Source organism: Calidris pugnax, unplaced genomic scaffold (genome assembly GCF_001431845.1).
Source record: "Calidris pugnax isolate Ruff unplaced genomic scaffold, ASM143184v1 scaffold103, whole genome shotgun sequence".
Lineage (NCBI taxonomy): Eukaryota > Metazoa > Chordata > Aves > Charadriiformes > Scolopacidae > Calidris > Calidris pugnax.
The window spans coordinates 16821560-16837235 of NW_015090990.1; positions in this window are offsets into that span (position 1 = coordinate 16821560).

Genomic DNA, 15676 nt, shown 5'->3' on the forward strand with positions numbered 1-15676 from the left:
TTCTGTACTTGTATGCCCTTTTATACTGCCTCTCCTGTTCCCCTTCACCACATGGCTCATCTTGGCCACCAATATTAACAATAACAAAAAGGGTTTTTTTCAGTATGTTAACAGCAAGAGAAAGGTTAGGGATAATGTGGGCCCACTGATGGATGAGGTGGGCACCCTAGTAGTGGAAGACACAGAGAAAGCAGAGCTGCTGAATGCCTTCTTTTCCTCAGTTTTCACTGTTAGGACTGCCCCTCATGAATCTGTGACCTTGGAGGCAAGGGGGACGGTATGGAGAGAGGAAATTTTTCCTCAAGTAGATGAGGACCAGGTTCGGGCCCACTTGGCCAAACTGGACATTCATAAGTCCATGGGCCCTGATGGGTTGCACCCACGAGTGCTGAGGGAGCTGGCAGACGTTATTGCTGGACCACTCTCGATCATCTTTGAGAAGTCGTGGAGAACAGGAGAGGTGCCTGAGGACTGGAGGAAGGCCAACATCACTCCAGTCTTCAAAAAGGGCAAGAAGGAGGACCCTGGGAACTACAGACCAGTTAGTCTCACCTCTGTCCCTGGGAAGGTGATGGAGAGACTCATACTAGATGTCATCTCCAAACAAGTTGAAGAGTGGGGGGTTATTGGAAGTGGGCAACACGGGTTTACCAAGGGTAAATCATGTATGACCAATCTGATAGCCTTCTATGATGCCATAACCGGTTGGTTGGATGAGGGGAGGGCAGCAGATGTCATCTACCTTGACTTCAGCAAGGCTTTTGACACTGTCTCCCATAACATCCTCATTGGGAAACTGAGGCAGTATGGGCTGGATGAGGGGACAGTGAGGTGGATTGAGAACTGGCTGTGTGACAGGACCCAAAGGGTAATTATTAATGGAGCAGGTTCAAGTTGGAAGCCTGTAACCAGTGGAGTCCCCCAGGGGTCAATACTTGGACCCGTGCTGTTTAATATATTCATCAGTGACCTGGACGAGGGGACAGAGTGTATCCTCAGCAAGTTTGCTGATGATACCAAACTGGGAGGAGTGGCTGACACCCCGGAGGGCTGTGCTGCCATCCAGCGAGACTTGGACAGGCTGGAGGGCTGGGCAAAGAAGAACCTCATGAGGTTCAACAGGGAAAAGTGTAGGGTCCTGCACCTGGGGAAGAAGAATGTCAGGCACCAATACAGGTTAGGGGTGGACCCGCTAGAGGCAACTACTGAAGAGAAAGATCTAGGGGTCCTGGTGGACAGTAAAATGACAATGAGTAAACAGTGTGCTCTTGCGGCCAGGAAGGCCAATGGTATCTTGGGTTGTATAGGGAAGAGTGTAGCCAGCAGGTCAAGGGAAGTCATTCTCCCCCTCTACTCTGCACTGGTGAGGCCACAACTGGAGTACTGTGTCCAGTTCTGGGCTCCCCAGTTCAAGAGGGACAGGGAACTACTAGAAAGAGTCCAGCGTAGGGCTACAAAGATGATTCAAGGATTGGAGCATCTCCCTTATGAGGAGAGACTGAGAGAGCTGGGACTCTTTAGTCTGGAGAAGAGAAGGCTGAGGGGAGACCTTATCAACGCCTACAAGTATCTCAAGGGAGGGTTGAAGGAGGAGGGAGCCAGACTCTTTTCAGTGGTTCCCACCGAGAGGACGAGGGGCAACGGGCACAAGTTGGAACATAAGAGGTTCCACTCAAATATGAGGAGAAACTTCTTCACGGTGAGGGTGACGGAACCCTGGAACAGGCTGCCCAGGGAGGTTGTGGAGTCCCCTTCTTTGGAGATTTTCAAAACCCGCCTGGATGCAGTCCTGAGTAACATGCTCTAGCTCTAGGCAATCCTGCTTCAGCAGGGGAGTTGGACTAGATGATCTCTATGGTCCCTTCCAACTCTAGAAATTCAGTGAAATTCAGTGAAATACATACACACACATGGGAAGAGCATCAGCACAAATGTGAAGGTACCCTATAGAAATTTACAATTGTAAGTGCAAGTGTATATGAAATAATAAATACCATATAATACTCTGATTAATATATGCTTCTTGTATTCATTTATTTTCCTAAAGGCCTGTGTGGGGCTCACACAGGGCTGCAGCACTTGTGCGTACTTAAGAGTACCTCCAGAGGAGCCAGCATTTGGAGACTGTACTTGGGATGAACACACAGGCCACAGGAGCGTGTCTAGTTCTAAAACTATGGCAGAGATTGCAAACACCATGAATCTACCACAGAAACAAAAATGTTCTCCTCCCCATGGGAATTCCAGAGCACGTGTCCAGCCTCAAAGTCTGGGGGGTGGACTTATCATGGTTGTACATTACTTTTCCCAAGAAGTAAATTGCTTCATCTTTGGAAGCATCTTTCGTACCCTTAAAAAAGAAAAGTGGGGAAGGATGACATTCCCACTATTCCAGAGAGGAAAACCATGATGACAGCCCCAGTGGCTGCAGCTGCCCCAGTCATAAGTCTCATGGCTGTGATTGGGCATGCAAGCAAGAGGAACCAGCAGTCTAACTGAAGAGGACCAAAAAAGGAGCCTTTTAAAGTGACTGACTACAAAGGATAAAAAAAGGAACTTGCATAGATAGCTAAATTCTTTGGAGCACTCATGATCTCCTCTGTCTGCAACTCTGCTTTGGAAATGTAACCCAGCATCACAGCATGTGGGCAGATGACTCTGGATGGCTTTCTCATGACATATCCCTGCAATCCATCCATGGCTCAGCAGTTTCCTTGGTCATTATCCCACTGAAACAAGGGCAACAGGGAACACTGAACCATGCTCCTGATAACAAGCCCAGACCATACGCAAACTGCTCTCATGGCATAGAAATCCCAAGATTCAAAGCCACCAACAAAACAGGGGACAGACAGACATTGTTTGGCATTGTCTGTCTGTTTTTTGCTAGAGGAGGACACAGATTAGATTAAACCCGTTTCTATGCTTTTTAATACAGTTATGGAACAGTGCTAGAAATGCTGTTCCATGTCCACATAAGAACCTCCATCATGGATATATTTGACACCAGATTGTCAACGTGGGGATTTTTCCTACGTAATTTTGCTCCTTAGTGGAGACACCGCCAAACAGGCTGAGTCCACAGGTCTTTAACACTCCATACAGATTATCTCAGGTCTCCCCCACCTCTGGTGAGCGGAACAACCTCTACCTTTCTGACATGGGATATCCAGGTGGAATTACAGCCACATACAGCCCACAGCCTTGCAGGTATGAAAGGAGACAAAGTAGCTATTACCATGCCAGACCTCGTTCAGCTCAAGTCTTCAGTCAAGCCTGCTCCATCTGCCTTTGCAGCAAAGATGTGTGCGTTTGTGAGTAACTCAAGTACATACCAACCCTATACATCTTGTGCAGTGTGAATGAAATCAAATTGTCCTGTGCAACAGCTTATATTATCTGAGTCTTGACTACTCAATACTTTAATAGTAATCCATTTAAAAATTAGTGTTTTCATTTAAACAGGCAACATAAGTAAAATGTCAGCTAATGTTACTAAAAGACAAAAAATGTGATTTCTGTAGCTTCAATAATCTCAAGCACTTAAAAGCCATAAAATGCATATCTAAAGGCATCAGATCTCACAAAAACACATTCTTTAAAGCTATAAAAAGCACATATTTCATCATAACAGTAATGGTATTTGCACACAAATTTATCAAAACTCAACACTACATACTTTCTTTCCTGTGAAACACAAGCAAACTTTCTCAACAAGCAGCAATTATCAGCACTTTCTGAAAAGACACTGGTCAGAGGATATCACATCTCTAAAAGTAACTTGTTAAATCCATTGGTCAGAACTGAAGTTGTAAGTCAACAGCAATGTTCTTATGTCTGAAGGATATGTTTAAGTTGCACAAAGTTAGAGGTCCTGCACTTAATCTCCTATGTTCGTTTTCTGTGAGTGACATAATAGGGACCACACTGGCACTTTAGCATCTATAATTGTTTGTTTTGGAATTATTAACTTCCCCTAACTTGGTTCTGATTCAAAGCTGTTCTGGAATTTGTTTCAGCTTTCCTTTTGGACCCCCAAAAGAGCAAGATATTTCCTCTTTCCAGCTAGCTGCCAAGATCCAAATGTGTAGTTTCTGTGTTTCCCTGGTAACAGCCAGGGATGTCATAAATTTACTAAGTGGTACAGGGATTAGGTTCTTCCAGATTAAGCAAAAAACTCTTTACTCTAAATCAGGTCATTTCTCTTTGAAGAAGACACCAAAGGAAGAGAAAGAGTTAGGTAAGTTACAGAGCTATCAGTGTGATTTGAATCTGATTTACCTAATGATTTCGAAGTAACATCCTCCTTGACACATCCCTTGTCATGCTTCAACTGAATACTTCGAAGAAGATAGAAAGAAAGATAGAAAGTGTACATAAAGAACTCAGAAGGCAGTTGGACAAAAATATTTCGCCAGGACTGAGAAACAAAAGAGTTCTTATATTTTTCAAGGTCCATACTCCAGTAGGCTAAAACCAAGTCTACCAGAAGCAGATACAGAATTTCTGCAGCAGTTTCAGCAGAGCTCTGCAGAGATAACTTGCCTCCCTAGTTTTACGCCTGCTTCGTATTTCTGAAATGTCTAGAATGAGGAAACACCTGTGCACCACATTGCAGCGCCATATGGCTCAGATACCATAAGCAAACCCAGCTCAGGTGCCTGTACATAGCAGCGTGACTTTTAAGTAAGCTATCCCTGTCACCCAGGGCTTTAGTATGGTGGATCAGTGTTTGTGTAACTGTCTCTGTCACAGTCAATACAGTTCACAACACAGAACCCATTGCCCATCACCAGATCAAGGACAGAAGTTTCATTGGTGACACCAGCTCAGCCAGACCAGAAGAGTTACAGGAAAAAGAAATATGACCAACAAGATAATGAGAGCTTTGCCATCTCAGTTTCACTGTTCAGAATCAGTTTTGATAACTGATGGCAAACTAGTTTTTCACAAATTCCTGTCATTTCAGGAAAGATTAAAGAACTGCACCTGAAAAGAAATACTGTTCTTGTCTACATTGACTATTCCTTTAAGTTTGGTCTAAATTTTTTTGGAAAGGCTTTCCATCTGACAGCTGGTGCTTCATCTTTAGCTCTTCCCTCTTCCCCTCAACTCACCAAATAATGAGTTTGCTTGGGATTCCATCAGCACCAAAAATTAATAAAGTAAAATTACTTTGAGAGATAAGACCCCTTCATTTTCCCCTTTTTTTATATGGCTTTAGCCTAGAGCTAAGGTCTTGCATGAAACAAAAGAAAAACAAAAAAGGCCCACAAAACCCAAAGTCCCTAGACAAATAAGAGGAATTCAGAGCATAGCGATGAACTCTACATCACTCCCTATAAAAGATGCCTAGAAAGAATATTACTGCTAGAAAAGCAATCATCTTCACTGCTGGTGCACAGTGAGGGATAGAAAGCCCTAGGCTGAAATTGGTATCAAGCTTATTTTATTAATTTCTGTTATTAAATTATAAAATCTTTGAAATCATTAAGAGGTCAAACTGGGCGGCTGAGACCAATTATTCAGGAAAACATACTGTGGGAGAGGGAAACTCTCCTAAATATTAGCAAGAAACACGGGGAATTGCCCAGCTTTGGTCTCAATGGGGATATGGAAGTATTGTTGGTATTTTAGCCTTTTCAGCAGTAATGGCTAATGGATGAAAGCAATTAAGGTTTTAAGGGCTCACCAAAACATTTTGATAGCTTCTATAATAAATACCAGAGTACCTGGACCTTAGACCCAAGAGTCAAATAAATATATAATGATTTCTTTTACTATGAGAAAGGATGAATTGTATCTCCTAGTAGAGCATTAAGAGCAATAAAGCATGAAGTGCATTACCATGTTAGGCTTAGAACTAAGTAATGGCATATTTTCACATCAAGTGTCCTTACAAGAGGTTAATGAAATCAGGTTGTATTTTTCAAAATAATTGTCAAGTTAATCTTTAACAATCTGAGACTGGTGACATTGGAATTCAAGAATAAGGGGTCACATAACACTAAATAGCTGACTAAAGCATATGTAGTTGTGGCATAAGATGAGTAAGCAATGCACAAAATCTTCAAACACAAAGGTGTATTTTATCTTTTAAAGACGATACTGGCGTACCTAGTGGTTTACAGGGAAGACAAGCTAATTTTTAAGATCTATGTAACCAGTTTATCCTTCCTGCTTCCACCAAGCACAGGATATTTTAATTATAAGACAGATGATGCAGAATACTTGCATGAGATTTTGTGGTCACACTTTTGTGGGCCTGTCTCCCTTTTCCATCTCTCCCATCTTCCACCTCTGTCATGTATCACAATTCTTGACACTTTGAGATTATTCCATCAGGCATACAATTACCCCCTTGTCTATGAACATGCAAGTGCATTGAACAGCTTAAAGAGCTTCAAAGCCCTTACCTTGCAAAGAACCCCAGGTCCTGCTGCTATGTAGATCAACAGCCAAGTTCACACGGGCAGGCAGGGTGAGGGTCTCCATCCATCAGCGATCTACAGAGAAGAAAGGACCTTTGCTGTAAATCTCATTCATACTCTCACATACCTAATACGGCTTTAGCCAAGAGCAACTCTTAAGTGCATTGTAATGTTTTGACCTCAAAAAAAAGTCTCACTACTGAAATGTCAATCCACACATGAGCTTGCAGAGCAACTGAGCAAGTTCTAGCTCATGATGCAGTTACAAAGAAATGCTGACTAAAGACAGCATGAGTCCTGACACAAATATTTCTTTTTTATTGTGCTCCCAGCAATGGTATCCATATCCAGCAGAGAAGCTTTCAGAGCATCTGACAGATGGATCTCCAAGTTAGCATACTTCCCACTTCTGTCCAATATTGCATTTCAGTACACTCACATTGCATAAACTCTCGTGAGATCAACACTGTAAACCCCCCAAAACGAATATGAGCCAATCACATTAATAACCACATTTCATTTCTAATATACCTGTCAATGAAAGTCACACAATCACAGGTACTTTTGCTCCAAGACAGTAGGAGAAGATGATGTGCAGGGGATCTAGAGAGAGTCACTGGCTTTAGTGTGCAGATTCAGTTGTTCTCTATTTAGCTGCGTTACACAACCTGACCTTGAAGAACATCTGATACTTATAATGAAGAGATTAGTCAGAAAAATTTTTAAACAACCAAAAATCAAAATATAGTTAAACCTCACTAATTCCCATTTGTGTCTGGGAAATTTAATTTTGTTAGTTAGCAAATAACAACTGAGTTGCAATGGGAGCCTGTATTTTACCATGTACTAATAAATTATTTTTATAAAGTCATATTACATATTTCTATATCATCAGCATTCACAGCCACAAGAATATTAATAAAAGATGAGTTTGTGTTTATATGTGTATGTATGTCTATGTGTGTGTTTGTGTATTGATACACAAAATAACATATATACATTTCTTTAAAACTCTGCGCTGTTATTTTAGAGGAGCTCCGCTCTGAAACCTCAGGAGTGGAAGAGGAAGAACTTTTTGCACAGACTTGAAGATACTAGCAGTTGTTTGCTGCAGTGTCATTCAGACTCCAGAAGAGACACTTGACAAACCCAAACAGGTAAATGTCAGTAAAGTTATAAAGAAAAGCAGTGTATTGATGCTGCGTGGGGAAAGAGTGGCTTTCACCACTAATTGTCACTAACTTCCAGCCTTATGTCTCTGCAAGAAGGAACCAACTGTCAACTATTTAATTTTTAAGTGTTGGTATACATTTTCCCTGGGGTTCTTACCGTGCTTTCACACCTGTCACCATGAATCGGGATTTATTCCACCCAAGTAAAACCAGGGAGAAGAAACTCAGGCCTTCCATTTGTTTTTCATGAAGAAAATTTGCAGTCACTCTTTATGATAACACAATCTCAGAATTTAACTTCATCAGCTCCTTCACCTTCTTCAAATAGTGACATTTGGCACATTACCATAAAAAAGAACAACAGCAGCAATAACAACCATATTCTGAACTTGCCTCTTCTGATTAGGAAAATGTCTTGTGGCTGTCAACAGCTATGAATATCATGTAGACTTAATACTTCTGTTACCTGGAGACCCATATACATGACAAAATGTATACCACAGACACTTCTGGTATCAAGGGGCTGAGCAGACTGCAGGCAAAACTAATACCAGTACTCTTAAGTGTGAAAAAACAACTCTCAGGAGCCAACAGCAATATTATGTGTCAAGAATATGACTGCGCTGAATGAGATGCAGCCATGATCCTAAGGCTGTTTTGAAGCAGACATGGTTTTGTAGAAACAGCAATGTTATTAAGTTCTGGTTTCCATTTTATCTTAAATAGTATTAATATGACTTTGCTCACAATGATCAAATATTACTGTGATAATGCTCTAATACTGGCTAAATGAAATTAATAGATCATATATTCATTGTTGACCCTTGCATAAGAACTTGCTCAATTTTTAGGTTGCTGGTACTACTGTACTAAGAGTTTATTTAACATAATGAATAAAACTTCTGAGCAACAATGTACTCACATACTAAAATAAATTAAAAATATATATATAAAAATGGGAGAGTAAAAGATTGCAGAGTGATAGCTTTGATCAGATTGCCAGCAATTTGACATAAACATATTCTTAACTATAATATAAAAAACCCTCATCACACACACACACTCAAAACATCTTACTAGAGACATGTCTATTTTTAACAGCACCAGTGTCTGACAGAGACATATTTCATCCTCACCTTTCACATACAATGAGGATGAGGAGGAAAAAAAAAAATAGAAGAAAGATAAAAGACGAAGAGCAACAGATACATCTAGTGTTCCCTTTACCAAAATAAAGCTTAGCTTATTTGTAGCTTTTGGCTTTCAGCCTTTCCTGCTAAGCTGATTGAATTCTTCAGGAAATGATGCATGAGGGAGGTTTCCAGCCAGTTCTGTTGAGGAACTGAAGATTCCCAGGAGGGTGATGATAAGCTGAAATGATGGGTATGATAGGAGGCATTACAGATATAGATAGGAAGAACAAACCAGCTTCAGCTAAACACATCCAAAATGCACAAGCCTGAAAGTACATTTAGAAACTATCAGCCTGGAAAGATGACTACTTCAGCAGAAACAACTGGTCAGGGGCAAGCAGCCACTTTAGGACTTTTTAATCAGTATTTCCCAACTGCTGCACTGTAGGCATTCCTCCTGGCGGTATTATTCACTTGGCTGTCCATATGCCTGATCATAATGGTTGTCTCCTGGCCTTATTACTGGGCACCAGCAGGCTCTAGTTTCATTTTTCCTGGTTACCTAGATTTATAAGGCAGCAGCCTCCCAGCTGCATAATGTATGTAGCCCACAGGCATATACTTTTAACATATGCTGAATTTTGTCCTTTACACTATTCCTACTAATGAGGAGATTGGGACTGCTCTATCCTCTAAGAAGTCGGTACGTCCAGAAGCAAGAAAAGCTCCCAGTGTTCCAAGCTTGGCCTGAAGGATTCGGAACAGTAAGGATTAAACATTGCCATGCGTCTAACCATGCGCTCACACCAAGTCTTCTTGCCTTTGCTTTTCCTTGTAAATTATCTTTCTTTGAACTTACTTTCTCCTTTCAAATAGAGAAGTTCTCCAGAATACTCTGTCATAGTTTAACCCTAGCCAGTAGTTAAGCACCACACAGCCACTCACCCCCTCCTTCCCAGGTGGGCTGAGGGAGAGAATCAGAAGAGTAAACGTAAGAAAACTTGTGGGTTAAGATAAAGACAGTTTAATAAGTAAAGCCTTTTGCTTGCTATGCATGCAAGCAAAGCAAAATAAGGAATTAATTCACCACTTCCCATCAACAAGAAGGTGTTCAGCCATCTCCAGGAAAGCAGGGCTCCATCACACATAATGGGTACTTGGGAAGATGAAATGCCATAGCTCTGAATGTCCCCCCTTTCCTTCTTCTTCCCTGAGTTTTATATGCTAAGCATGATGTCACATGGTATGGAATATCCCTTTGGTCAGCTGGGGTCAGCTGTTCTGGCTGTGTCTCCTCATAACTTTTTGCACTCCCAGCCTACTCACTAGTGGGGTGGTGCAAGAAGCAGAAAAGGCCTTGACAACTGTGTAAGCACTGCTCAGCAATAACTAAAACATCCCTGCATTATCAACACTGTTTTCAGCACAAATTCAAAACACAGCCCCGTTCTACCTACTATGGAGAAATTAACTCTACTCCAGCCAGAACCAGTACAAATTCAATCTGAATAAATCCTCAATGATACTTTAAATTAGATCACATAGCTATCGACCCCATGAGATTTACCAGAAGGCAAAGTACAGATGTAATATTTACATGAGCTATTCCTGATTTATACCCATTTAAGTGACAATTTAATCAGAGCAGCATTTTTACCTCAGACCAAGATCGAAGACTTGAGTGTTTTACCTGACAGGCTACGGAAATTATATCACTCCCTTGGTCATTCATAGTCAGTTCTAAATTTGTGGTTCAGCTAGGTGACTTGCATTTTGCTCAATACCAGAAATAAGCATTTAGTTGTGCAAAAACTCTTTGTTACCTCTCCAATGGGTTGTGTAGAAACTTCCTAATCCCACCATACAGTATTTACTGCATTCTTAGCTGCGGGTTAAGCAACTACAAAGACCTCCAGTTTATAGAAATGAGAAGTGGAAGTAGATAGACAGTCAACTCCAGCTTTTTCTTGCTGATATATGCACTGTATACATATGTACCCACACAACAGAATCTGCTGCATTAAAAACACAGATGACCCAGTGAGTCATCATCATGTCCTGAAATATTTAAAATAGAACTATCCTTTCTTGAAACAGCAGGTCATGAAGCATTACTTTGAGTTGGGCACTAAGTGGGACCTGAGCAACTTGACTTTCATGCTACAACATGTTCCAAAACACTTCGGGCTCTTGGAGTTAGTGGTTCTCCACTCATATCTATGCATAGTCTGTGCATGGAAGGAAGCAATATATAGAAGGCAAAATTAGGGATGACAGTTTGCTCTAAAAAAGCTTTAGAAGAAAATAAGAGCTACTCTCCTGTCTCTTCATCTTTCCCACAAAGATGTACACTGTGGTTCTTTATTTCATGATAAGCTGCAGTTTCATTCCTAATAGAGCAGTGTGCACAGGCTCAGCATTACTTATGAGAGTCAGTCTTGGCAAGAGGGGAGAAAAAAGAGACTTTCAATAACTGGAATTTTTTTCAGCAACTTCAGAAGTGCTGGGAACAAAAAATCCAGCCTGGCTTCACAACTGTAAAACTGGAAAGCAGTTTATGAAAGTCTGCTCTCATCAAGAGCTCAGAATCTCCTCTTGAAGGGCTAAAGTCCTCTAAGTGCTGGTGACAAGCAGCTCTTGTTCTTTTTCCAATGTCTCTTGGCACTCTTTGCTTCCTATTTGAACCTGGGATTAATGCCAGGCTGTTCCTGAAGCTTTCAGACCTGCAGACCATTTGTCAAACCTCTGAACCAGAGTATGGCCACAGTGCAGGGTAAATTTAGCCTGTGCTGACTCCCACGGCCAGATTCCTCTGTGATATCCAGCGCACTTCATTTAAAACTAACTCAGGAACCTCCATATTTCACTGCAACACAGGCAGACTCCCCAGGCTTTGTACCAAGGACAGAATGCCTCTTTAAAAGGGAGTCTTGGGCTCTTGACAAAAAAATCGTAAAGCCAGAATCATAAAAGTCCTTTGTGTTGCCTTTAGTCTAAGACTTTGTGGATTCGTCTTTCATAGTGGCTGAAATGGCGAAAGGAGTCTTGCAGTGGTGGTGTTTGGAAGACTAGACACCACGTGTGTCAGGGCACCACGAAGTCCAGGAGCAGCAGGGGCTCCCTGGGGCTGGCAGGGCAGGGCCTCACAGCCAGGGTCTGTCCTACCACCCCAGCCAGGGAGCAGGAAAGCCTGGGGGCAGCCCCAGCCATCAGGCACCTCCCTGGGGATGGGACAAGGCCAGGCCTGGGTGTACCCGCCATGGGTGAGGTTAAGGTTCAGGCCCGGTGCAGGGAACCATGGTCAGACACAGCCGCAGGGTGGCCAGGCAGGGCCTAGGGGATGGAAATGGGCTAAGGCCAGGCCAGGACGTCAGCATGCAGATCAGGTCTGGCTGGGCAGAGCCCATGGCTGGGCAGGGCTGGAGATCAGCTTCTTATGGCATCTCTGGGGCAGAAGCTGAAGTGGGGTCCTGAGCCATGAGTAGGCATGAGGGGAGGCCAGGCAGGGACAGTGAGGGCCCGTGTTGGTGCCTCACGTCCCTGACAGCATGCAGGTAACTGTACGCTCTTGGGGCTGTCACAGAGAAAGGACCATGCCGCTGCCTGACACTAAACTGTAGCCATATTTGAAAGTTTTAAAACACAATGAAGAAAAAAAGTATATAACACTTTCCAGCAGGAAATTAAGAGGCATTTTAGTTTGTTTTTTTGCATTTGGCAGGCAGAGGGCATACTCAGCCTAGACCTAAATATAGCCTTCTGTCTGCTTAGGGACTATTTATTCTTTCTGTCTCCTGACACCGGTACACACAAAATTTATTTAACATTCAGCAGATGCAGCACTCATACAAAACCATACAATCTGTTCCTGAGAAATCAGCAGTAATTTTAAGAAGCCATCAGTGTTCTGGGGGCGGAGAACCAGCCAGCAGCACCATGACAGTCATCCATTTCCCAGCAAGGAACCACCGTTCTCTCCTGAACACCTGAAACTGTTACTGGGATTTGGGAAATAAGATGGTCAGAATGAGTTGAGGCAACCGTTCTACCTACTATGGAGAAATTAACTCTACTCCAGCCAGAACCAGTACAAATTCAATCTGAATAAATCCTCAATGATACTTTAAATTAGATCACATAGCTATCGACCCCATGAGATTTACCAGAAGGCAAAGTACAGATGTAATATTTACATGAGCTATTCCTGATTTATACCCATTTAAGTGACAATTTAATCAGAGCAGCATTTTTACCTCAGACCAAGATCGAAGACTTGAGTGTTTTACCTGACAGGCTACGGAAATTATATCACTCCCTTGGTCATTCATAGTCAGTTCTAAATTTGTGGTTCAGCTAGGTGACTTGCATTTTGCTCAATACCAGAAATAAGCATTTAGTTGTGCAAAAACTCTTTGTTACCTCTCCAATGGGTTGTGTAGAAACTTCCTAATCCCACCATACAGTATTTACTGCATTCTTAGCTGCGGGTTAAGCAACTACAAAGACCTCCAGTTTATAGAAATGAGAAGTGGAAGTAGATAGACAGTCAACTCCAGCTTTTTCTTGCTGATATATGCACTGTATACATATGTACCCACACAACAGAATCTGCTGCATTAAAAACACAGATGACCCAGTGAGTCATCATCATGTCCTGAAATATTTAAAATAGAACTATCCTTTCTTGAAACAGCAGGTCATGAAGCATTACTTTGAGTTGGGCACTAAGTGGGACCTGAGCAACTTGACTTTCATGCTACAACATGTTCCAAAACACTTCGGGCTCTTGGAGTTAGTGGTTCTCCACTCATATCTATGCATAGTCTGTGCATGGAAGGAAGCAATATATAGAAGGCAAAATTAGGGATGACAGTTTGCTCTAAAAAAGCTTTAGAAGAAAATAAGAGCTACTCTCCTGTCTCTTCATCTTTCCCACAAAGATGTACACTGTGGTTCTTTATTTCATGATAAGCTGCAGTTTCATTCCTAATAGAGCAGTGTGCACAGGCTCAGCATTACTTATGAGAGTCAGTCTTGGCAAGAGGGGAGAAAAAAGAGACTTTCAATAACTGGAATTTTTTTCAGCAACTTCAGAAGTGCTGGGAACAAAAAATCCAGCCTGGCTTCACAACTGTAAAACTGGAAAGCAGTTTATGAAAGTCTGCTCTCATCAAGAGCTCAGAATCTCCTCTTGAAGGGCTAAAGTCCTCTAAGTGCTGGTGACAAGCAGCTCTTGTTCTTTTTCCAATGTCTCTTGGCACTCTTTGCTTCCTATTTGAACCTGGGATTAATGCCAGGCTGTTCCTGAAGCTTTCAGACCTGCAGACCATTTGTCAAACCTCTGAACCAGAGTATGGCCACAGTGCAGGGTAAATTTAGCCTGTGCTGACTCCCACGGCCAGATTCCTCTGTGATATCCAGCGCACTTCATTTAAAACTAACTCAGGAACCTCCATATTTCACTGCAACACAGGCAGACTCCCCAGGCTTTGTACCAAGGACAGAATGCCTCTTTAAAAGGGAGTCTTGGGCTCTTGACAAAAAAATCGTAAAGCCAGAATCATAAAAGTCCTTTGTGTTGCCTTTAGTCTAAGACTTTGTGGATTCGTCTTTCATAGTGGCTGAAATGGCGAAAGGAGTCTTGCAGTGGTGGTGTTTGGAAGACTAGACACCACGTGTGTCAGGGCACCACGAAGTCCAGGAGCAGCAGGGGCTCCCTGGGGCTGGCAGGGCAGGGCCTCACAGCCAGGGTCTGTCCTACCACCCCAGCCAGGGAGCAGGAAAGCCTGGGGGCAGCCCCAGCCATCAGGCACCTCCCTGGGGATGGGACAAGGCCAGGCCTGGGTGTACCCGCCATGGGTGAGGTTAAGGTTCAGGCCCGGTGCAGGGAACCATGGTCAGACACAGCCGCAGGGTGGCCAGGCAGGGCCTAGGGGATGGAAATGGGCTAAGGCCAGGCCAGGACGTCAGCATGCAGATCAGGTCTGGCTGGGCAGAGCCCATGGCTGGGCAGGGCTGGAGATCAGCTTCTTATGGCATCTCTGGGGCAGAAGCTGAAGTGGGGTCCTGAGCCATGAGTAGGCATGAGGGGAGGCCAGGCAGGGACAGTGAGGGCCCGTGTTGGTGCCTCACGTCCCTGACAGCATGCAGGTAACTGTACGCTCTTGGGGCTGTCACAGAGAAAGGACCATGCCGCTGCCTGACACTAAACTGTAGCCATATTTGAAAGTTTTAAAACACAATGAAGAAAAAAAGTATATAACACTTTCCAGCAGGAAATTAAGAGGCATTTTAGTTTGTTTTTTTGCATTTGGCAGGCAGAGGGCATACTCAGCCTAGACCTAAATATAGCCTTCTGTCTGCTTAGGGACTATTTATTCTTTCTGTCTCCTGACACCGGTACACACAAAATTTATTTAACATTCAGCAGATGCAGCACTCATACAAAACCATACAATCTGTTCCTGAGAAATCAGCAGTAATTTTAAGAAGCCATCAGTGTTCTGGGGGCGGAGAACCAGCCAGCAGCACCATGACAGTCATCCATTTCCCAGCAAGGAACCACCGTTCTCTCCTGAACACCTGAAACTGTTACTGGGATTTGGGAAATAAGATGGTCAGAATGAGTTGAGGCAACGCTAGGGTATGACTGATCAGGAGTTTTCCATCTGACTGATTTTTCCAATAAAAGTCACAGACTGTGCTCCCCTCCAATATCACTTTTTTCTGTCAGCAAAGTCAGACCCATGGCTCTCTGCCCAGCTGCCTCTAAAGGTTTTACAGTTTTGTTTCTGCCTCCAGGAAAATGGCCTTTTTTGGATCCCTGCATGTATGATAACCACATGGAAATATTAGCAGCAATGAAAGTTTCAATGCAAAAGCGTTATTTTTCATACACAGAGACTCTGCTGTCAGTGGTTAAATTAGCAGCCTTAATCTA